Source organism: Myotis myotis, unplaced genomic scaffold (genome assembly GCF_014108235.1).
Source record: "Myotis myotis isolate mMyoMyo1 unplaced genomic scaffold, mMyoMyo1.p scaffold_m19_p_2, whole genome shotgun sequence".
NCBI lineage: Eukaryota > Metazoa > Chordata > Mammalia > Chiroptera > Vespertilionidae > Myotis > Myotis myotis.
Window position 1 is genome coordinate 199,942,359 of NW_023416324.1, and position 25,008 is coordinate 199,967,366.

Sequence of the window (25,008 nt, forward strand, 5' to 3'; positions counted from 1 at the left end):
GTTTTGGAAAAATAAAAATTGAAATGTGCAATTCCATAGTTACTGCAAAAGTAATGGTTAGAACCCTAAGCCACTTAAAACACCAGTGTTACCAAACACTTAAAAGCAGCACTCTTTCTGCCACATCATGGGTAGTGTTACACTAGCATAATTATCTAGTATAATCAAGCACACATAAATGAGCTGAATCAATTCACATAAATTGCTTAGAACAAGGCCTATAATTTGAGAGTGCTCTATAATAATTAATATTTCTCTATACATCTATTTATTAAAGGGTTTTCACATGACTTTTAAGTATACATATTAACTGATATCAGTAATGACAAAACCTCATTTTGCTTTATGGTCAGTATCATAAGAAATCATGTTTATTTAAAACTTTTCATCACTTCCCATTTGATACAAAGATAATGAATGGTCATGAGTTTTTAATGAGTCTTGGTGTGTAGTTGATCAGGAGGGTAAAAATAAAAAGCAATTTATTTTCTACATTAATTACTTGAAGTCAGTAAATTAAAACAAAGGGCTTTGTTCTCCATCTACTCATTCTAATTTTTGAAGGAAATTCTAGACAATATTGTCTGAGGACTTCAGAGAGTTTTCATTTATATGAAATTATTTAATTGCTTTTTATAGTGTCATTAATTAAGCATAATTTTGTGAGGGGGGAAAACCTTAGTTTTCAGAAAAATAATGATTCTAGTAGATGCCTACCCTTTTACCCACATGGCCTCCAAGGACTATTTTGACTTCAAGAAAATACAAGTGACTATTTACTATCCTTCCTCCCACCTTGGCTTTGCTTTTGAATTTTTCTTTGTGCTTCACGTGGTTTTATTTTTCCCTGATTTGTTTAACTTTTTTAAAAGATTAACTGAGGCACATTAAACATTTTGAGTTTATTTGAGCAAAAATTGATTCCAGTTGTGCAGCACGAAACCAGAAGTGGTGAGAGGAGCTAAGACACTTCTAGGGAAAATACTTTCATGGGGAAGACAAAGCAAGGGACCTGTTTGGCAGTTGCCTTATTTGGGAAGGTCTAGTTGGTTGGTTGTGATTAGTTGTCCTTAGTTTTCCATATCTTCCATATCTTAACCTTGAGGTTTTTGTTTGTTTAAAGACCATATGGCATCAAAGCCACCCCCGACTAATGGCCTCCTTGTTTAATTAATTTAATAATTTCAGCCTCATTTTTACTGTCATGAGATACTGTCTCCCCCTCTCCCCTGCTTTTTAATGCCACCTCTGCCCTCCCCCACTCCCCCCACTCCCTAACCATCACCATGCATGGCCTACCTGCAACCACAGCATACCACACTGTTTCTTACCGCCATGTTATGTATATACTAGAGGTCCAGCGCAGAACTCCTTCACGGGTAGGGTCTGGCCTGCCCAGCCCCAGTCAGCGGATTGAGCCAGGCCTGTCAGGAGGAGGAGACGGTGGGAGGTTGGCTGGCTGGGCCGGCCCTCTCTGGTCAGGGCTCAATCAGGGCCAGGCTGACTAGGGGGAGGGGCCCGGACGATTGACTGGCAGGCCCCACCCCTGATTGGGGTGGGGGGGCAAATTGGGGGTGGGGCCAGCTATGGGCAGTGGGCTGGATGGCCCTGCTCCTGAATGGAGTCAGAGGGGATGATCGAGGGTCAGCATCTGGAAAGGGGCCATGGGAGGTTGGCTGGCCAGCCCCACCCACGATTGGTGTGAGGGGGCCAGTCAGGGGTGGATCTGGCTGGGGGAAAGGGATGCAGACCAATCAGGATGGTAGGGGCTGATCAGGGGTGTGGCTGGCCATAAGGAGGGGCTGTGGGTGGTGAGCTGGCCTGCCCCTACCCGAATGGGGTTGGAGGGCCAATCAGGGGTCAGTGGCCAGGGAAAGGGCCATGGGATGTTGGCCGGCCAGCCCCATCCACTATTGGTGTGGGTGGCAGATCAAGGGCAGTGCTGGCTGGGAGGAGGGGCCTTGGGCTGACAGGGGTTGTGGGGGCTGATTAGGGGTGGTGCCAGCCACAGGGAGGGGCTGTGGGCAGTGAGCTGGTCGCCCCAAACCCGAATGGGGGGTGGGGTGGGCGATTGAGGGCCAGCAGCTTGGGGGAGGAGCCATGGATGGTTGGCCAGCCAGCCCAGCCCCTGATAGGACTGAGGGGGCCAATTGGGGGCAGAGCTGGCTTGGGGAAGGGGTGAGGGCTAATCAGGGTGCTGGGAGCCCATTGGGGGTGGGGCTGGCCAGGTGGAGGGGCTGCAGGAAGTTGGCCAACCAGCTCCCCCGCCCCCATTGGTGTGTAGGGGCAATTGGGGTGGGGCCGGCCAGGGGGAAGGGCCACCCTGCCCTCAATTGGGGTGGGAGAGGCCGATCAGGGGCAGGGCCGGCTGGGGGGGAGGGGCTACAGAAGGTTGGCCGGCTTGCCCCACCCCCTGATCAGGTGGGCTTGCTGGCCACAGTGGGTTTCATATCTACTGGTTGTTCGGTCGTTACAGCGTTCTGGTCGCTGGCTTTTTATATATATAGATTGTCAACTTCTGGTCTAGATAAATTTGAATATTTTAAGTACTTTGCCTCATGTAATTTCCTTTTTTAATGATTATCAAGACATAGGTTATCAAAGAAGCCCTATAATAGGCAGCACTATTTCTCAGTAAAATTATTAAAAAATTAAACTGTTTATATTGGGAAGATAACTTTATCCGATTTTTTACTTTGTCAAAGCTCCACATTTTAGCAGTAAAACTTCTGTTTGTATCCCTTGACAACATGAGAAAAGAAAACATAGACCGAAGGACAGTGAGGGGAACTCCTGAGTGGGAGGAGTTAGCAACTTCGCAATGTAGAAGATGTTGTAGAAGAAAATGAAAAGGAAACCAAATGGAATCATGACACAATAGAAGATTCCAAAAAAAAGTAATTTAGCTCAGGAGTCAGCAAACTGTATGCAGCAAGCCAAATCCAGAACCTGTTTTTGTAAAGTCTACTTGCTAAAAATGTTTTCTACATTAATGCATGTTGGGGGGAAAAAAGCACATATTTTGTATGAGAAAGTTGATGAATTAAATTTTGCCATCCATAAAAAAAGTTTGATCGGAACACTGCCACATTCTTTCATTTTTTGTGTGGTTTATGACTATTTTCATACTTCAGCAGTAGAGTCAAGCAGGTGCAACAAAGGCCATATGACATGCAGCGCCTAAAGCATTTATTATCTATCCTTTTACATAAATTCTGCTGACCCGTGATTTGAAAAATTTTATCAAGCCAATTTTCCTAGCTGATCAAATTATTGTTTACAGAATATTGTTCTGGGATTTCAAGTCCAAATAAAACAAGAGGACATTCAGATTTTTCCAGGAGAGTTTTCTTTACAATAACACAATGGCAGTGCAAACAATCAGCTAAAGCAGTTGCCTTGGTGTATTTATTACCTAAGAAAATTACAATAAAATATTTTAATAACTCCTATGCAGTTGCAAGGCATAAACAGGGAGGTACCCTGTATTATTTACCCAGTTCTCCCCAAACATCTTGAAAACTGTAGTACAATACCACAACCTAGATATTGACATCGATAGAGTCAAAAAATCGAACATTTCCATCCTCGTAAAGATTCCTCATATTGTCCTCTTATACCCACACCAACTTGTCTCCCCCTCCCATACCAGACTTAACTCTTTAACTATTAATCTGTTTCCATTCCTATACTTTCATCATTTCAAGGGTTTAAAAATGGAATCATAGAGAATGTGACCTTTGAAAAGTGGCTTTTTTCATTCAGCATAATTCTCTTGAAATCATTCAGAAGAGTGTATCAATATTTTGTTCCTTGGTGTAGCCCATGACATGGATGTACCAGTTTGTTGGACTACTCATCAGTTCAAGGACATCTGGGTTGTTTTCAGTTTTTGATTAATATGAAAAAAGCTGCTATAAACACTCATGTACATGTTTCTGCATGAACATAAACTTTCATTTCTTTGGGATAAATGCCCAAGAGTCAAATTGTGGGGTCTTATGGAAAACATATGTTTAGTTTTTTTAAAAATAAAATATGCCAAACTTTTCCAGAGTTGCTGTACCATTTTACGTTCTATTCAGCAATAGTTTAAGTGGTCCAGTACCTTCACCAATGTTTACTGTTGTCACTAGTTTTTCGTTTTTTGTTTTAGCTCTTCTAGGAGGTGTGTAGTGGTATTTTATTGTGATTCTAATTTGCATTTTCCTAATGGATAATGATTATTAACACCTTTTGTTGTGATTATTTGCCATCAGTATATCCTCATAGATAAAGTGTCTCTTCTTATCTTTTGCCCATTTCCCATTTGGATTGTCTTATTTTTTACTGTTGAGTTGTGAGAGTTCTTTATATTTTCTAGACACTATTCCTTTTCATACATGAGGTTTGAAAATATTTTCTTCCCACCTTTAGCTTCTCTTCCCATCCTCTTAATGGAGTCCTTTGTGGAGCAAATTTTTTTAATTGCAATAAAGACCAATTTATCTATTTTTCTTTATGGATTGTGATTTTGGGGTCAGTTCTAGGAACTCTTTGCACAGGCTCAGATTCCAAAGACTTTGTTCTATGTTATTTTATAGTTTTATGTTAACTTTTAGTCTGTGACCATTTTGAATTAATTTTTATATGATATGTGATAGATATCAAAAAGCTTGCTCTCTCTCTTGTGCCATTTGTTTGTTTTTTGTTGTTTTGTTTTTGGTTGGTTGGTTTTGCCAATGGATATCCATTACTCCAGCAGCACCATTTGTGGAAAAGACTTTTTCTTCTATTAAATAGGTTTTGCATCTTTGTCAAAAATAAAATCAGTTGAGCATATATGTGGGGGGTCTATTTCTAGATTTTTCTGTTCTGTTCCATTGATCAATGTACCTATTCTTCTACCAATACCATACAGTCTTGATAACAGTCAAATGGTAATCTATTACTATATTTCTGATTAATAATATATTATATAGACATTTACTATGCTTAATATTAATATATTAAGTAATATATTGTAAGTCTTGAAATTGGATAATTCCTTCTAAGATATTTTTCCTAATGTTTCAGCTATTCAACTTTCTTTGCATTTCTATTTAAAGTTTAGAACAATTTTATCTAGCTCTACAAAAAATCTTGGGATTTTGATAGAAATTCTATTAAACCTATAAATCAATTTGGGAAGAATTGACATCTTTATTATGCTGAGACCTACAATCCATAAAAAAAAAAGTCTCTCCAGAGTTCTTAGGTTTCTTTCATCAGCATTTTAGAGTTTTCATAGCATACAAATTCAGTACATTTTTTTAAATATCTATACCTAAATATTTCATTTATTGAGTTTTTTTAATTAGCATTGTATTTCTCCTTATTTATTTATTTATTTATTTATTTATTTATTTTTTCATTCATTCATGTGTTATTGCACTAGCTAGAATGAAACTTGTAGCACTATGTTGAATATGAGTGATGAGAAAGATCATCCTGCCTCACTGATGATCTTAGAGAGACAATATTTAGTCTTTTAACATTAAAAATAATGTGCCCTACTGGTTTGGGCCAGTGAATAGAGTGTCAGTCCATGGCCTGAAGGGTCTGATTCCAGTCAAGGACACATACCTGGGTTGTAGGCTCGATACCCGGTCTGGGTGTGTGCAAAAGACAACCAACAGATGTGTTTCTCCCACATTGATATTTCTCTCTTTCTGTCTTCAGCCCCTCCCTTCCACTCTTTCTAAAGCTCAATGGAAAAATATCCTTGGGTGAGGATTAAAAAAAATAAATAAATAAACTAATGTTAAGTGTCGGGTGTTTTTGTAGAATATCTTTACCAAATTGTGGGGATCCCCATTATTCCTACTTATCAGAGCGGTTTTAATCATGAATAGATGCTGAATTTTGTCAAATGCTTTTTCTGTATCCATTGATATCACTGAGTGATTTTTTTTTCTTTAGCTTGTTAATGAGACGAATTATATGGATTGATTTTGGAATATTGAACCAGACTTGCAACTCTCGAACATACCTCAAATGGCCATGCTATATAATTCTTTTTATATATTGCTAAATTCTATTTGCACATATACTATTAAGATTATTTGAGTTTATATTTATGGGGATATTGGTCTATACTTTTCTCTTTTTATACTGTATTTGTCAGGATAATATAATTATCATAAAATAAACTGGGAATTTTTCCTTCTGTTTTCTCTCCAAACTGTGTAGAATAGGTGTTAAAACTTAAAATATATATATATATATATTAGAATTATTCACCTAAACCATCTTGGAATTGAGATTTTCTTTAGAGGGAGTTTTTAAATTACAAATTTAATATTCTCAATAGTTATAGGGCTATTCAAATATTCCAATTCATATTGGGTAAGTTGTAATTTGTGGTTTGAACAATTGGTGCACTATTTCTAAGTTAAGTTCTGAGGGTTAGTATTCATAGTTTTCTCTTTCTTATTATCTTTGGATATCTACAGGGTCTGTAATGATATAGCCTGCTTCATTCCTAAAGTTGGTAATCTGTGTCTTCTGTTTTATTTGTTAGTCTTACTGGAGGTTTACCATGTCTATTGAGCTTTTCAAATAACTAACTCATGGCTCCATTGATTTTTCTCTATTGTTTTTCTGTTTTCAATTTCATTTATTTGTACTCTTATCCTTAATACTTCTTTCCTTCCTTATTTCAGACTAGAGGCCCGGTGCATGAAAATTTGTACACTTGGGGGGTCCTTCAGCATGGCCTGTGACCTCTCGCAGTCCGGGAGCCTTCAGGGGATATCTGACTGACGGCTTAGGCCCGCTTCCCATGGGTCTAAGCTGTCACTTCTTATACTTTCTCCTGCTACCATGGCTGCGCTCTCCAGCTGTCAGCCTGGCTTCTGGCTGGGTGGCGCTCACCCTGTAGGAGCGCACTGACCACCAGGGGGCAGCTCTAGCATTGCATGCCTGCCCCCTGGTGGTCAGTGTGTGTCATAGTGACCAGTAGTTCTGCTGTTCAGTCAATTTGCATATTAGCCTTTTATTATATAAGATTGATTTTGCTCTTTTTCTTGGTTCTTAAGGTTGGAGCTTTGATTATTGGTTTGAGACTTTTTCTCTTTTCTAGTGTTTGCAATTAGTACTATCAGTTTGCCCTGAGCACTGCTGTGGCTGCATCCCACATATTTAGTTATGTTGCATTTTCATTCACTCCAGTGTATTTTTTCCCTTGAGACTTCCTCTTTAACTTATGGATTGTTCAGAAGTAAGTTGATTACTTTCCAAGTATTTGGAGATTTTTCTGTTATCTTTCTATTACTGGTTTCTAGTTTGATTTCATTATGGTCCAAAAATACAAGGTACGGTTTTACTTACTTTTAATTTGTTGAGATTTTTTTTTTTATGGACCAGGATATGGCCTATCTTGGAATATGTTGGTGGGAGCTTTAAAACAAGGTGTGTTCTGCTATTTGGGGGTAGAAAATTCTAAAAAATGTTATTAGATCCTATTGGTTGATGATGTCCTTGAGCTCTGTATTCTTGCAAATTTTCTGTCTAGTTGTTGCAAGAGCTGTGTTGAAATTTACAATTATAATCTGCTGGGGTCCAGCCCCAGCAGGTCCAGGGGTCCCCAAAGGTGTGGACGGAGTCGGCGAAGAAGGAATGACACGAAGACAGTGTTCAGTTGATCAGCAGGCTAGCCAGGATCTCCAGCCAAGTTCTGGTCAGGATCTCCAGTGAAGTTCTGGTTAGGATCTCCAGCCAGGTTCTGTGTCCATGTTCTCTTGCTAGGTTCTCCAGGTTCTCCAGCCAGGTTCTGTAGCTATGTTCCCTCGCTAGGTTCTCCAGCCAGGTTCTGTCAGGGTTCTCCAGCCAGGTTCAGTCACCAGGTTCTACTCAGGTTCTCTTGCCAATTTCTGTAGTCAGGTTCAGTCCAGGATCTTTTGCCATGTTCTCTCCAGCGAAGTTCTTCTGTCTGTAGGTTCTGTGTAGGTTCTGTCTTCTTAGTTCTGTGTTCTAAGCTCTGTATTCTAAGTTCTGCCTCTTGCTGTCTTGTTACATCTGTATTTATACCAGTTGATTCAATCCTATCAATCTCTATTACAAAGGTTAGGGCATTTCTTATCTCCATTCCAGGGAGTAAAGATTATGTAGCTTAAGCATGATTGTTTGTAGTTAAAGTGATTAACTACCCACCTGGCACTTAGTTAAGGAGTTTTATCCCCTCCCTGACTTCAGGGAAAAAATCCCTACCTGGGGAAACAACCTTTCTCAGAGAGGAGACCTTGCTTAAAACACATAGTGCCAAGAAGGTGAGCAAACACTTTAAGAACAGTATGCCATATATGCCAGGTCCTTTGAAACAGCAAGGATGGACTGGCTCCCGGCAATAATCATGGGTTTGTCTTTTTCTTTTCTATTCACCAGTTTTTACTCTGCATTTTACAGGTTCTGTTTGTGTATAAACATTCAGGGTTTGTATGTCTTCCTGATGGATTGTCTTTTTTTATAATTTTATGATGTTTACCTCTGATTCTGATCATTTTCTTTGCATTACAGTCTCTTTTGTTTGATATTAATGTTATTACTCCTGCTTTAATGAATGTTTGTATAATATATTCATGTTTTATCTTTTCTTATATTAAAAATTTGCTTTAGTCTCTGTTTACTTTTTTTAAAGCATACTTTCTCTGTGTGGTTCATATTTGGGAATTGCTATCCTCCAGATCACTGATTTTTTTTCCCTCTTCACTTTTTTATTTCCATTATTATATTTTTCAGTTCTATAATTTCCATCTGGTTGTTCTTTATATCTTCTTTTATTTTGCTGATTGTTTTAATTATTTTAAAAGATGTTTCAACCATGTTCGTGATTGCTCATTAGATTGCTCATTAAAGCATTTTCATAATTGCTTTACAATCTTTGTGAGATAATTCTAATATCTCTATCATCTTGATTATTGTTTTACATTTACTTTGAGCTTTTCCTGTTTCTTGTATGAGAAGTGATTTTCAATTGAAATCTGGATGTTTTGGGTACATGTTATCAGACGCTGGATGCAGAGAAAGTTGAGTACACTTCGTCACTGCCAGGTGTAAGTAGAAGTCCACGTCTCCCTCTCTGGCCACCATTAACACCTAAGTAAAAGGGCTTCATGTCCCTGCTGGGTGGGGTGAGGGATTCTCTCCCCCAATAGGCCTCCAGTCATACCTCCCTGGCTAGAAGGGGGGGAGTGGTTTGTTGCTATTCCCATTGTGGCCTAACCTGCCTGGCACCTTACAGGTTGGAGGAGGAAGGGGAGGTAGCATTGTTGCTGCTGGGAAATTTCTAAGGTCCTGACTTTCCACTAGGCCTCTTCTGTTTGATACAGCCATAACAGGATTGATGAAGGGTGCCTCATTACTGTTGAGCCGTGATGGAAGTCCAGGCTCCCTATTGTAGTCTCTGCACTGGCACTATATTATGACGGGTGTGGGACCACCTGATAGGAATGAAGGTTTCAAATCCTACTCAGGCTCCCCTATACTACCTGGGGTTAGGGAGAGAAGGTTGGGATGCTTTGTTTGAGTCCAGCAAGGGTGGGTCACTAGGCTTCCTATTGGGACTTTGCAGGGGTGGGGTTTGTGTTTCTGTGGTGTTTGTGTGGAGCAAAGTGATGTCTTTCTAGATATTGCCCTTCCCTGGTCCTTCACCTAGAAAGGGCAGTCTTTAGCTGGGCTTTTCTAGGCTGGACCAGATGGTGTCTCTGGGTCCCAGACTTCCTCAGCTGTAAGCTTTGGGTATCTGAGGCAAAAATGAAATCCAGGGACCTCACCACCATATAGTTCAGTGATGGCAAACCTTTTGAGCTCAGCGTGTCAGCATTTTGAAAAACCCTAACTTAACTCTGGTGCCGTGTCACATGTAGCAATTTTTTGATATTTGCAACCATAATAAAACAAAGACTTATATTTTTGATATTTATTTTATATATTTAAATGCCATTTAACAAAGAAAAATCAACCCTAAAAATGAGTTCACGTGTCACCTCTGACACACGTGTCCTAGGTTCGCCATCACTGATGTAGTTCTTTGGGTCCTGAGGTCCCTGACTGGTCTGTCTTCTTCTCGCCATCTTTCCAAGTCTCCTTACATATGTTTTCTATATTATGTCCAGGATTGTTTTTAGTCGTATTTAGCAATAGTATTAGGAAAAACTAAGTCTATTCCATCTTCCTGAAAGAGAACGTTTCCTGTTTCTTTTTCTTTTCTCTTTAATTTCATTTTTTAAGTTGAGAGGATAATATACAATTTTCACATTAGGTTCTGTAAGGAAGTTAAGCAGAGTTATGAAAAACTGATGAGTAAATTTTGTGTTAAAAAGAGAAAACAAGACAGAGAATGCATCTCTATCCCTAATTTGTTTTTTAATCTCCATTTCACTTCCACTTTCCAATTTATACTAGTATGGTTCTTGGCTAGGTTGACGCCAATAAATGCTCCCTCTGGACTAGCAATACTTATTTAGAAGTGAATTTTTCTCACTTGAAAGTTCTTCCTGAATGACTGCCACTTGGGGCTTGCCCATGTGATTCATTACTGTTCCCCTGTGCTTATTATACTTACTTAATAAATATCTGCTGAAAAAGTGAATGAGACCTAACAATTAAAATTTTTCTTTCTATTAGAGATTATCTACTTTTTTCTTGCTATGCTGTGGCATGGGACCCATGTGTCTACAAACCATGCTTGATTCCCTACCAGGCACTCTAAGCACATGTTAGGACATGAGCAAAATTTGTGCAGAATTTCACCATCTAGAAAAAAGCAATTTTAATTTCCGCACATATGTTAGTTTTTGTTTTATGGTTTATAATTTTTTTTAATTACAAATAGGGAGGACACCAGAATACTAGTAGTTCTTGTGTGTATTGGTGTGTGTGTTTGTGTGTGTGTGTGTGTGTGTGTGTGTGCGCGCGTGAGCACATTTCATTCCTATTGCTTCTAAAGAAAATGACCTTAAAAATCATGATACAAAAAAAGACCACAGACTATTTTTAGGATATGTTCCTTAGATCCTTGAATACTTTGGATGATTTTCTTTTATTAGGCAAGTCATGGTTTGGTTATCTTTTTATATCTTTGTCATGCATTATGCAATGTGTATGTGTACATGAAAGAGGGGTAACATTAGTCCATCATTTTGTAAAGCCCTTAATATAACTTTATTTTTTGCAAACAAAATTATACTTTAGATAAAGACCCTCCCATCATCAAAACATTTTTTTTAATGCAGGTAGGAGAACATGATTGTTTTCGATACTACTGACTATGTTTGGTTTAAATACTAGTAAGACTTGCTTTTCCGCTTGGCTTTAGATTCTGCTTAAGAAAATGGTGAAAGATTTAATTCACTGTACTTTTGTTAAGAAAGTATGGAAATGTTTGTCCATGGGAACTTTGGTCTCCTGCTAGAATGGAAATTCATTGGGGAGGGGGAACCGTTTCATTTTATTGCCTCAGAGCTGTTGATACACTCCCTGCATCTTTCAAAGGCATCTTTCATGCAAGACAGGCAAACTGTAGCTTGTGAAGGAACAGAAAGAGCACTTCTTACATGAGTCAATCTCAGCAAACAAGCACAGCAGCTGTGCTAGGTGGCGATGAGATTACCACGGGACCCAGTCGCAGGGTTTTGTGTGGTCTCAGAGACAACTGGCTCTTCTCTCAGGGGGCCACTTGGAGGGCGATGGCAAGAATCACGCGTCCCCACTGCTGCCAGTGGATATTGTGGCCATGTAGGACAAAATCAGTACCAGATTAAATCAGAAAGTAATAAAACGCAAGAAGACTCTCCGAGCTTTTAAATCTTAATGTGAGAAATAAAAACAAATGTCCTGGGCGTGTTGCTTGTTGCGTTCAATCGTGAGGAAAAGGAAACAGAGAAAGGGTGCCTTCAACTTAGAAAACTTGCAGGGCGGTCAGTCTTTTCATTTGAGAGCCATTTGGGTGTGTTGTGAAATAAAGTTGCAGAGTAGGCATGTTCAGACCTTTTTTTTTTTTTTTGCTACATTTAGTAGGAAAGATTCTTCTCTCCCCGCCCCTGAACTACAAGAAGCCAGAGTTTTCTGTGCAAACAGGCATTGCAAGAATCAGATTCACTTTGGACGACTCTTCACATTCCAAGTCATCATTGCATTAGGCAGCACAATTCCATCTCTGGTTGATGGGCAGAAAAAGTGGGCAGCTTGCCAGGTAGACGTTTCCATGACTCCCAGCCCCCAAAGGTGATGCGTTTTTTTTCAGCTAATTCAATGAAGAGTGGGCTGAACTTTGGGTCTAAACGAGACAATAGCTGCCTTCGCAGTATCAGCAGAATGGTTGATGGGAACGCACTCTACATTTGGCAGAGAATCATGTGACCTTACGACTGAGATTTTGTGATGGTGCCAACGGAGACTTGGATAGCAGCAACCGTCCTGACTTTTTTCTTCTTTTCTAGCCCGGCTCAGAAAATGGTGGATCTTAATACTTGACTTTAGCCAGTCTCAGCAAGCGACTGAGCTTTGAAGCACAACTTCGCCTTTATTCTGGGTTTTTGGCAGGCCACCAGGAGGCTGTCCCTTTCACGCCTGATAAATTCTGCTGCTTATCTCTAAATAGGAAAAGGAAAAAAAGGGGGGAAAATATAAACAGAATATTGAGGCATAACAAGTGAATCCTAAAATTGTGTGTTGTGCATTTCGGTTTTTTGCCTTTTCTTACTGCTGATTTTTTTTTAATGTTCGTATCATTTCTGCTTGCTGAAGAATCCAAGGAGTTTTTGTTTTTTGTTTTTCTTTGTGGGTTTTTTTTTGTTTTGTTTTTTTTTTTTGGTTTATAATGAACAGGCATTTGAACTGGGCAAACAGGACGACAGCAGCAGTGATCATGAGATCATTGCAGCAATGTAGCAAACTGGCACCCTGCCTTCTCACCCTTTTGGTTCAGGAGACCAACGTGTGCAATCCTCATTTCTAAAGTCAGCACAGCCTGGAAGGATTCCTGGTCTCTCCCACCTTCGACCACTACGCTGCCAGGGCCGGCAAGGATTGGTGCGGCTTCTGCGCAGTGCTTTGTGCCTGGAATACCGAGAAGGAAGAAAAAGAAGACGAGCACCCTGGTCCTTTTTGCAAGAAATAACAGGAGCCCTGAAGAAAAAAAATGCAAAAAAAGAAACCTGAGTGTGTCCCACTCCATGCAACAGTGATGAAAAAAATGAGACTTTCCTGCTCAAAAACAAAAACAAACAAAAATCCAAACCAAAACAAACTAAAAAAAAAAAAAAAAAAAAGCAAACATTGGCTTGTATAACTACAGAGGCATCGAGCTTTGTAAAGCAGCTTTGTAAGGCTTCATGAGCAAATGAGCCTTCTTCTCTTTTATTATTTCAAAAATAAGGCCTAATTAGCAATGTATTGCACTTGGTGAAATCGCACCTTTCATATCAGGTATAACTTTTTTTGTTGTTCTTTTTAAGCCTACTGTTCTCTAAGAGGGAATCCTTGAACTTTCAGTTTACTCTTAACTCATCACCCACTTTACTCTTATTAACTTTTTCCTTTTGCTCTCTTGCTCTAATCCTGTTTAGAATAGCAATTAACTAAAATAGAAAAATCTCTATGAAAAAGTTGGTACATGTTTTTATTTCTGATATACATAGAAGTTTGGAAAGACATTCATATGTTATCTGTGCTTTTTGCGTACAGGATTAGTTTTTGCTATCTAAGAAAACTGAGCGTTTAGCCCTATTTGCTAAAGAAACTAAATCTTTCATGTGCTTGTGATGCATAATTTTAAATGTGAAAGGAGAAACTTTTTGGACTCCTAAAAAAAAGGGGGTCATATTAGAATATGCATTTAAATGCTGGTAAAGAAAATTAGCTAGGGGGGATTTCTATTTAAATATTTTACCAGGATTTCAGTATAACCAAAATAGGGCTGAAAAGATTATGTTCTCAGTTGCTAAGTAGAAAAGAAGCTTGTTTCACAATAATACTGTCTTTTAAAATATACTTTAAAAGAAGCATTTGTCTTAGAGCCGTTGCAGAGTGCATTGGAAATAGCCATTAAGTATTTTAGTGGAAAAAGTACATATAAACTTGTTTTAAGTTTCTAGTAATGTATTGGCTCAGCAGATAAATACATTGCATTCTAATAATTATGTCTGTTTGTATAACTAAGTAGCTAAGGAATTGAAGTATTTTATAGTAAAACCCAGTTTTGCTTCATTCAGTGGGTAAGGATTAACAGATGTATTCTACCTATTTTAATTTTGATTAAACTTTATAATTATGTTTAAAATTGTTTAAAATATAAAATGCTTTTGAAATTATAGAATGTGTAAATGAAGCCTATAATCTGTATATTACAAATTGATACTATCATATTTTCCATGAAAAGACTAAACATTAGCAAACTTGTGGTTTTAAAATAATATTTCATTATATTGAAGAAACATAGGGGAAACAATGAATAAATATAGAACTGGTGAATTCTACTTTCTTTTTGGTTATTCTACAAAGAATTATGGGGAATTAGAAATATCCTATACACTGATAACATTCAAATAAAATGTTTTATTAAGTTTATGGGTTATTGTTCCCTAATTATTTTTTTAAATAGCTTTTGTTCCTTTATGCTGCCTTAGCTAATGGAACATCAACTTTCACAGTCCTAATTAACATTTATAAACCTGTTTTCATGTTTCAAGATCCTTCCGTTGAAAAACATTATTTTAAATGTTATTTTTAGAAACCATTAATCTCCACACTCTTAATTATCTTATTAAGCTCATGCCAAATCCAAATCTCTTTTCAGCCTTCACTAGTTCATTGTACAAAACCTAGTCGCTTCTTTAACAGCCATGCCTCCTTTCACTTTCAAACCTGTTACTGTGGAAATAACACCAACCAAAATGAATGCATAAATGCAAACTATGAAGCCACATTATATGTCATATGAGTAGCCTTGGGTGGGGCTCTATGAGTCTTCCAAGCCTTAAAAAAAATAGTTTAAAAGGTTTTGCCCATTTTGATATTGTGTTTTCTTCTCGATCGTCTACCTTCACTCCCACCATCCACCCAGATGCTCCTTCTAGACAGCTGTTGTCTGATATTTCTCCTTTTGTGGTTGTTTTAGGGACAAACTTAAAATGGATATGAGAAGTGAAGAAAGTGATCATAGGAGAAAATCATCTCAGGTAAAAATAAAAAGTAAAAAAGCAATTAATATTTAATATTTTGATTAAAAATAATTTTGACTGTGTTAGTTATAAGAATTAGTTTCATATTCTTTATGAATCTAGCTGTTGGGATTTTAATTGATGGTTTGATAATTTATATTACCCGCCTCTGAAAAATTTTTGTCTGAGTTTGTGAGCAATATACTGTTTGAGTCACTTTGAATGTATATCTAGATATCCATACATATAACATAGCTGAAATATGGTTGAATAGGAAGTTGTTTAGGAAAAAGGAAAAAGTGTATTTTATAATTTGTTGTGCCATATAAAAGGAAGTGAAATCTGGGAGGAGGGAATAAAGTCATGCTTTTTTAAAAACATATGCTCTAATAAGACAATGAAACCAAAATATACATTTTTATAGTTATGATAAACCCAAAACAGATGCTACCATTTATTTCACATCTGAATTTGTGAACTTATGTTGAAATATTTTACTATAATTGAATGCATGAATCTTGAATGTTAATATTTTAAACTTATTAATTAGAATAATTTGAAAACAAATAATGGTAAAAATTATGGAGACCAAATTCTGTGTGTAAAGTTTATGAAACACATTTTATATTATTTATTTCAAAATATGTAAAGATACAGTAATTTTTATGTAGTGCTACTATTTTTCACAATGAAGGTATAATTGAAAAATGCTAAATATGTGGATATGCGTAAAACAACTAATGAGTGCACAAGTTATAATTTTGTTGCTGTTGAGTTTAGAGTCTTAAAAAACATATATGTGGCTGTCTTTATGTTTATTCTTGTATGTTTGATCATGGTCTGGTGATTTAAATATTTTTAATAAACCCAACCTGTTGACAAGATGAGAGATGTATGTAGTCATACGTTATGTTTTAAATAAATTATTTTTGAAAAATACATTTAAATATATGGTGTATAAGAGAGATGATATCCTGTTTTATGGAATAGATCTGGAGAATAAATGTTAGTGCACAGGAGTAGTAATAATGCTAGAAATGTGTGATTAATTTAGTTTTCTAATATTTACTTATCTAAGTATTGTTAATTTCAGTATTATTCTAAGTAAGGCCAGCTATATTTAGGACTTTAAATAACTTCCTTCAGTACTCTGCCTAGTCAACAAAATTTTACTTATTTATGAGAAAGTTATATGTTATCAATTCCTTGAAACCACTAACTGAAGTTTTGTAAGAATTAGAACAAACACAGGCTAACTCTTACACAATTAGCTTAATAGTTAATTTTGTCTTAATTAAAGGCTCATAACACTATATTCATGCCTCACAATTACATAATTCATACATGCATGTATGGATTATTTTTTCTTTTAAAGCTCATCATTTCTTAGAATAGTCTAATTCTAAAATACTATTAAAACATAAGTAATCTGTGAAAAATCTTTCAATATAGTATTTTTAAATTCTTATGTATATAAAATCTTCATTCAGTTTAGAATATTTATGAAAGGGATAGGCATACTTAGAGCATTTCAGCATTTAACATATTTATCCTAAAGGATCAGTATTATTATTTTCATCTACTAATTTCATCAGATATTTTCAACAAATCCTACTCTAATGAGATGTTGCCCATTGGCATAAACCCGTAGATCCGATCTTGTGGTGAAGTGGACCGCACAAGCTCGTTTCTATGGGTCTGTGTCAGTGTGGTGATGTGACAAAATCCTATACACAATGATGTTAACTAATATTTCAATCAAACTCCTGTAAAAATCTAGTTGATTACTTTTGAAGTAATTATATTTTGTTTTTTTTATGTATATATTAATCCTCATCTGTCTTACAAGGCAGGTTTAATTGTTGACCACTTGGAAGAGTTTGCAGCAAAGCCATTCAAATTTGATCGCATGTAGGGTAAATTGCTTAAGAAACTTGGATTTTTTTAATAGCAAGTTATGAACCAAGATCTGAATAGAGTCTGTCCAGAAATTCCGGTTCCCATTATAGTGGTTAGTGTACCTCATCAACTTCAAAAGGAAAATTAAAGATGTTTGGATTTATGTGTTACTAGTAAGCCTTTTTATCTTGAAAAAGGAAGCTGAATGCTATTGACTTTTAATATTATTAATTGCTAGTACAGCTATGCCGGGAGAGATGTCAGAGGACATTTTGTTTGACCTATGCTGGAAACCCAAGAGGTTAGGATAGTCCTAGTAGACACAGAGTAAGCTAATTGGTAAAATGTTAGACTATTATATCTACATCCTTGCCAAGCCCTTAGGTGTATGGCCGCCATATTTGGAGGAGCTGACTGAAGATATGATAAGGAGTTTGAAGCGACAGTGGAAGCTGTGTGCATCCGGGTTGAGGTAGTAGGTTGTATGGTTTAGAGTTATACCCTGGGAGTTAACTGTACAACCTTCTAGCTTTCCTTGGAGCACACTTGAGCCATCGAGGAATTCTTCATCACTTTAATCTAATTGAGCCAATTTCTGTGTGAGAAGGTAATGTGTCATGAGTATTTTTAATAAATTGAATCTTTATTACATTAAAATGATCTTTTTATTTCTAAATATTAGATTATTCTATTATATCTACTTATAAACACTGGAAAATTTGTATTTCTTATAGGTCGTTACTCAGTGATCCAACATTTTTAAGAACTAGTGAGTAGTGATTTAAACTGTATTAATATTGCAGCTTTTTCACCCTTAGATTCACAAAATTTGGCACCTAAGTTTGTAAGGTGATCATTGGTCTTTCTTTATATTTTTGATAGATACTTAGATAAACAGTAAAAAAAATGTCTGTCAGTGTCAATGACTTCCGTAGCACATTGCCTGAGTCTTTCTTATGACACATCACTTTCTCCCTTATGTTATGTTAAGTGCTTGCTTATTTTTTCCATATTAGACTGTAAGCCCCATGAGGGCAAAGTCCATGCATATTTCTCATTGTATCCCCTTGAATGCCTTACACAAAGTAAGAACCAAATATTTATTGGATGAATGAATAGAGTATAAGATTTCACTATGTGATTATTTCTATTGAATATTTGATTGAATTACAATGGTGGTCACAAATCTGAGTTTTGCTTATTGTTTCTAAAATTTCCCTAAATTTAATTCCCAGACTGCTCTGATTCAGTAACATACTTGACTTATTTTTTGACTGTGTCGAGTGTGTTCACTCATCCTAGACATAAAATTTAAAATTTAGGAGTACTTTATACCTAGAATAAAAATAATAGAATACATTTATTTTTATTAATAAGTTCATTATAGTTTATAATCCTAAATTTAGATTGTGCATATTTCTTATGAATTTTTAAATTTCTGAATTTCCAGATGAATGGTTTTTATTTTAGCATCAATTTTAAAATTAGCTTTCTGTATTCTGTATACTTCCCTTAATCTTCTACGCTTTATACTTGTACAGTATATCTGTTGTATAGACCAGAAACAATTAAACCAGAACCATGTCAAGAAATCTATAATAATAAAAGCGTAATATGCTAATTAGACTGGACATCTTCTGGACGTCCTTCCAGATGACCTTTTGGACAAAGCTGGGTGGTGAGGGCCAAGGCAGAGGCAGCTGCAGTGGCAGGCAGGGTCCAAGGCAGAGGCAACCGCAGTGGTGACGAGCGGGGGGGGGGACAGAGCCTCTTTTATGAATTTCGTGCATTGGGCCTCTAGTTAATAATAAGTAAGTATATGGGGCATAATTTGAGGTTTAGATCACATTTTTGTTTAAAGAAAAGACACCCACAGCATTCTGTCTGTACATAGCAAATGGATCTCTTTGAAATCCATTAGCTTGCTCTCAACTTTAATGGCAGTGAATGTTGCAATTTATATAGAGAGGCTAGTTTAGCTAGATCGTCTTTCCGTCACAGAATTAAATAGCTGTAGATATTAGAACTAATTTAAACTCTAAGCATGAAACATTGAATATATGAGAAAAGATTTGTAGATACAGGTATATGTTAAAAAACCATTAAGACCCTGATGGTGTGTTGATGAGCTTTCTAGAGAACACCCTGGCATTCAGAATATTTCAGAATTTAGAATTTACCAACAATGGTAGTGAAGAAGGAACTTTTGAGGCACCAACAGGAAGAACACATGAAACTTAGAAAGCCCAATACCAATGATTTCAAGCAAAAGTATTTGACTGGCATGCAGAAGTTAAAGACAAGTAGTCTCTAAGAAAGAAAAGTCTTTTGAAGGATTAATGAAGAGAAAATGAACAAGAGGCAGGAGATAAGAGAGCAAGAAAAAGAGCCTGAGAGAGAATGGACAGATGAAAAAGACAGTGACTCCTAGCAAAGAGAAACAAGATGTGTGTAATAGTAGCGGTTCAACACAAAGGTGGAAGAAATAGACAACTGAATGGTAAACAATTAAGTTTTTGTGAATAATTTAGCCCTTGAGAACTGGGATACCTTTCTTGTGTGTGAATGTATGCATTTGTGTGTATTCCAATACTTAGTTCATAAATTTGGAGACCAAGTCATATACACATTGGTGGCCCAAATATAATACTATTGCCAATAAATTCCTGTTTCTGTGCAGTGCAATGAAGTATATCACAGAAGTCAACTATGATGGGTGGTACAAGAATAATCTCATAAAAATACTATGATAAATGCATCAAATTGTGGGTCTCTTATCTACTCTATCTAAAGCAAACTGGTATTTCAGAAGAATGGCTGAAAAGTGGCAAAGATGTAGCTATGACCTAATGTGTTAGTCATGCAGAAATCATAATTCTGAAAGGCAGAGGATATCATTAGCATCAATGAAGAAAATAGGGTGAGAATACTACATGGGAGAGTTATGCTTTCACTGGTGATTAATAATATCTTTTTCTCTTCCAGCTGTTGGGGTTATTTAACTTACTATTTTTTATAAAATAATGTTTAATGACAAATGCACAAATTGATAGAATTATATTTAAAGAAACTAAGATTCAGGACCATTGCTGGTGTCACTACCTAGAAATAGTTAACTTAGCCTAAGAAACTATGGGGAAATATATATTTATAGAGTTAACATTTAATGGAGACACAACTATGCAGATTCAATAATTTCCAGTAATCATATTTTACTGTATACCAGGGTTTCCACATTTGGTAACAGAGGAAGTGTGAAAATTTAGGAAACAATTAAATATCAGCAAATCATAATCTACTTAACCAATGTCTCTTGTTATTTTGGGACACTAAATTGGATAGATAGATAGATAGATAGATAGATAATAGATAGATAGATATATCTTTATATCTGTAGTGGCTGATTTGCCTTAAATACTTTGTGGAATAAGGCAGGAAATAGTTGGAGTGGGAAGGAAGGGAGGAGAGGAAGAATGGAAGGAAAGACAAGGAAAATGAATTGCAAAGCAATTGATTGGGCATTACCAGAAAAGCCTAATTTAGTTCATAGTATTGAACTAAATTGTCCAAACTAACTATGGGAAAATCAGAAAGCTTATTTGGTAATTGGACTATGTCTCCTTGAAACAATCCAGCAGTACATGAACTGTTATTAGAATGAGTCACACTCTGTATAATCATTTTCTGTTATTCCTTGTTATCAAAGGCTGATTCATGAACATAGGTGATTCTCCAAGATCCCCTAAATGATGTGATACAGGATTCTGCCACCCTGAGCGTTATTTTACATCCACACCTAATTTCTCTTCAACAGAATACCACACCTAATTTCTCTTCAACAGAATATAGGGATAACTCTTGAGAACACTGATCTTGACTACACCCATGCCAGCCCCCTAAAAGGTCCCTAGGGAAAACCTGTGAATAGTCATTAGGTGAAGGTTCTGATGTAATAAGAGAGCATTTATCTCTCACTTGCTTACTAATTTCTACCATTCACTGCACTTTACAAACAAACCCATTACTTGATAGTTTTTCAAGATTCTTGTGTATCATCTCTCTATCCAGAAAGCCTTTACTCTTTCTGTAAGAGAGATTGTCTCAGTTTTGAATCCTCATAGCCCTTGCACCTTTTATTCCCACAAGGTTTTTCCAACTTTAATGAATACTAAATACAAATGCCCAAAGGGCTATGACTTACTTTTGTACCTCCTGTAATGTATATACTTTAACAGTTAGACTGAGTTAAACTTTAGATCATTTCTGAGCAATGAATAGAACCTATATGTACCTTTAAATAGACTATGCTTCATCACTAAAATCTTGTGTTAATCAAGATATTCTCCAGAACATGTCATTATGAGATATAAGATTTTTAAGACTATCTATAAGTTCTGTAGGCCAGATTTGATTAAGCATGTGCTATACCATTTGAATGTGATTTATGAAACTATCTTATTCTACTATTTGTAATAGATCTAAGCTCTTCATGTACAAAAATACCTTTTTCAAAACTCACAACTCCTACATAGCGCTCAGTTTATAGGATGAATTCAAGAACTCTTTGGTGAATGATCAAAAAAATCTTAAGTGAAATAAAAATATTATGTGATACAGTGGAACAATTCTACATTTAAACTTTAAAATTCTAATTCTTTAAACTTTAAAAATTTAGATATTAAGATAAAGTAGGAATATCACTTTTAACTTTTGGGAAGTCTGTTAGATGGGGGTTCTTGATTTTTAAGTTGGCATTGTTTTGTGCATGCCTGTATTTTTAACCTCACTCTATGCTGTGTGTAATGTGTAAGTTAAATAAGCTGCCCCTGTTTTCTTCCTACATCTTACTCCCCTGAACTCTCAATTCTGTTTCTCTTCATTCGATCTCTTAGAAACCTTACTTGACTACAATCATATTGAGCCTGTGTTTCCCGTTACTTTTGTTTAGATAATATGTAGTAAAGTTAGATTGTAAGCTGTATAATCCATGTGTACTTTTACTTAGTAGGCACTTAAATAGTATTTGATTGAAATTAAAACTAAAATATAGATTTATAAACTATAAGAACTTTAGAGACAATCTGGTCCCTTTTCCAGATGACCTGAGTGTTTCATGACCTTGCTAGGGTCAATCCACTAGTATAGACACTACCTAGATTTCTATTCAGCTAGGTAATCTATCTAGGATGAAATATTTTATGTTTGCTATCAATAGATTTTCAGCTAGTTTTCAATTGCTATCAAAAGATTATTGGGTAATGGCATTAAACAAGTTTTAATTAGTTGATTGATATAATAATAAGGTTTTGTTTTGGAAAGACTACAAAAAGGTAATTTATTATCAGATTCAAATGTGATAGATATATAATTAATATTATTTAAAATGAACTTCATATCCTTCTAGTTCTTTCTTTTCAAGTACAAGTACAATCTTATTCTTCTAGGCATAGAGAGAAAATTCTCTACCTTCTAGCTCCACTGTGTTATAACCCCTTCTTCCAGAACTCTTCTCCATGGGAGAGGAGTATGGCCTAGTATTTGTGATGTATGATAAGTAAAAAGGGAATAAGTAAGAATTGGTTAGTTAACCTATTAGTATTGTGTTGCTTAGGAGAACAAAAGTTAATCTGAAATGCTAACCATAACTTAGTCTGACTTAAGAACTCAATTGCTTATGCCCTCCCCATGAAATATGCAAGATATAATTATGTTATATAAGTTTCATGAACTTAAATAACTTCAGGATCTAAGAAGTATAATAAGATAGACTTGTGCTCACTTCGGCAGCACATATACTAAGATAGACTTTAAGACAAAAGGAAATAATGGAAACTGTGGTAGACCAAGGAAGGCATACTCACTTTCAAGTTATTCCAAAATGATTTCTGTCAATCTAAATTTGGCCCATGAGGGCAGCCAGTTTTCCATTTTGGTATGCAAGCATCACATTGTACATCAAAGCTTCAATAAATCTGTTCTTTTGATAAACCTAACAGCATTTTTACAATGGAACTATACAATTGAGAGTATCTATATGTTCAATAATTCTAAAGTGTATATATAGGATAAATTCTTACACACTTCTATGTGTTATTTCAAATATGTGTGTTGCTGTTATTTTAAATAGACATGTATGCTCCATGATAGTATGTATATTTTCTCAACTTTAATTAACTAATGAAAGAATATTCATTGTTCAAGCAATACCTACCAATTGCAATATTGTCTTGATCCTATTTTAATGAAAGAAATGTAGTAGAAGTAAGTGTAGAGGTCCTAGTAGTAGTATAGGTATGTAGTTTTAGGTTCCATCTGCATCTAATTCTCAATGTACAAAACAATAAAATACATATACTTCTTATTCCTCATTATTAATGCTAAAGACAGATGGATAGATAGCAATTTCAAGTCAGAAAAATCAAAAGATTAAATAAAGTGAACACAAAGTTCAAGTGTTCTCATCTCAATATAGTCTTACATTCAGACAAGTGGATATAATTGAAGAGTAAAGTAACTGGTTGTTACTTATTGTTGTTAATTATATTTTATTGTGCTATAATTAAAGAACCAGTTGTGCATAAATCTAGAACTAGAACTAGATCAGGTTCCTGTCTTACATTGTAATTTAATCTGATAAACTAAAATCTGGTAAGTAGAAATGATACAACCAATTATAACAACACTGAGTTTATAGTAATGAAAGAGACATGTGTTTGTAATTTTGCAATGTGTAGCACATTCTTATTTAATACAATTGGAGTCAGTAATTTAACAGTTAATCCACAAAGATTTTTGAAGAAACAGATATTAAAAATTAACATATACATAAAATACATATTTTGTTTAAATTTTAAAACTTGAAAAATAATTGAAAGCTTGATTATATATTTATTGGCTAGTGTTTTTATCAAAGCCAAGAAATATTTTGAGTTTTGGTTGCTGTTCACAGATTTTCATCATTTTTCTTTCTGTAAATCTCATAATGCATCGTCTATGAATTATAATTTTTGTTGTTTCATAAATGTATTTAAGTATAAATCCAATGCAAAGAAATCTGAAAGCAGAATCCCATATTCTCTATGATTTTTCTAATTTTTTTTAATTTGTTCTACCTACATCTAACTCAATAGCATTTTTATAAATATGTTTTTATTGGTTTTAGAGAAACAAGAAGAGAGAGGGAGAGAGAGAGGGAAACATCAGTTGCCTTCCATACACATCCAGGGTTAGAACCTACAAGCTGAGTATGTGCCCTGACTAGGAATTGAACCGATGACCATTTGGTACACAGGACGAAGCTCAACCAATTCAGCCCTACCGGCCAGGCTTGATAGCAGTTTTAAAGGGACTGAATTTCAAAAATTCTCCAGTATATATCATCTCTTATTATTTTTATGCTAATAAAAATAATATTATTTTTACTCATACTTAAATTTGTTTGTATAGTATTTAATTACATTATACAATTTCATATTTACCCAACAGGCATAGATTGGTTTGGGAATAGACATAATTGACTACCTACCAGAAAGCATACAAATCATTTGTTGGGAACAGAAATACTTGGGTGTTCTAGAACGTTCTAGGGCAGTGGTTCTCAACCTTGGCTGCACATCAGAATCACCTGGGAATCTTTTAAAAATCCTGATTTCTGGGCATCATCCTCCAGAAATTCTGTTTCTTTGTTATGGGGTGGGGCCACAACATTAGTAACAAAGAAACAGAATTTCTGGAGGATGAGGCCCAGAAATCAGGATTTTAAAAAGATTCCCAGGTGATTCTGATGTGCAGCCAAGGTTGAGAACCACTGATCTAAGGTAATAAAATGTTTTCTTCATTGCCCTAAACAGTAGCCACAAGCCATATGTGGGTATGGAACATTTGAAATGTGGCTAGTGTGATTGAAAAACTAAATTATACATTTAGCTAA

At 35.8% G+C, this 25,008-nt stretch overlaps 1 long non-coding RNA gene across 1 annotated transcript in view; it reads left to right on the top strand.

Annotated features, from left to right (window-relative positions):
* The window catches only part of LOC118676054, a 111,528-nt gene extending 86,792 nt beyond the window's left edge, over positions 1-24,736 (top strand). Inside the window, exon 3 of the long non-coding RNA XR_004974023.1 lies at positions 15,137-24,736. This is a non-coding gene — a long non-coding RNA (uncharacterized LOC118676054). The remainder of the gene's footprint in view (positions 1-15,136) is intronic.
* The last annotated feature ends 272 nt before the right edge of the window (positions 24,737-25,008 follow it).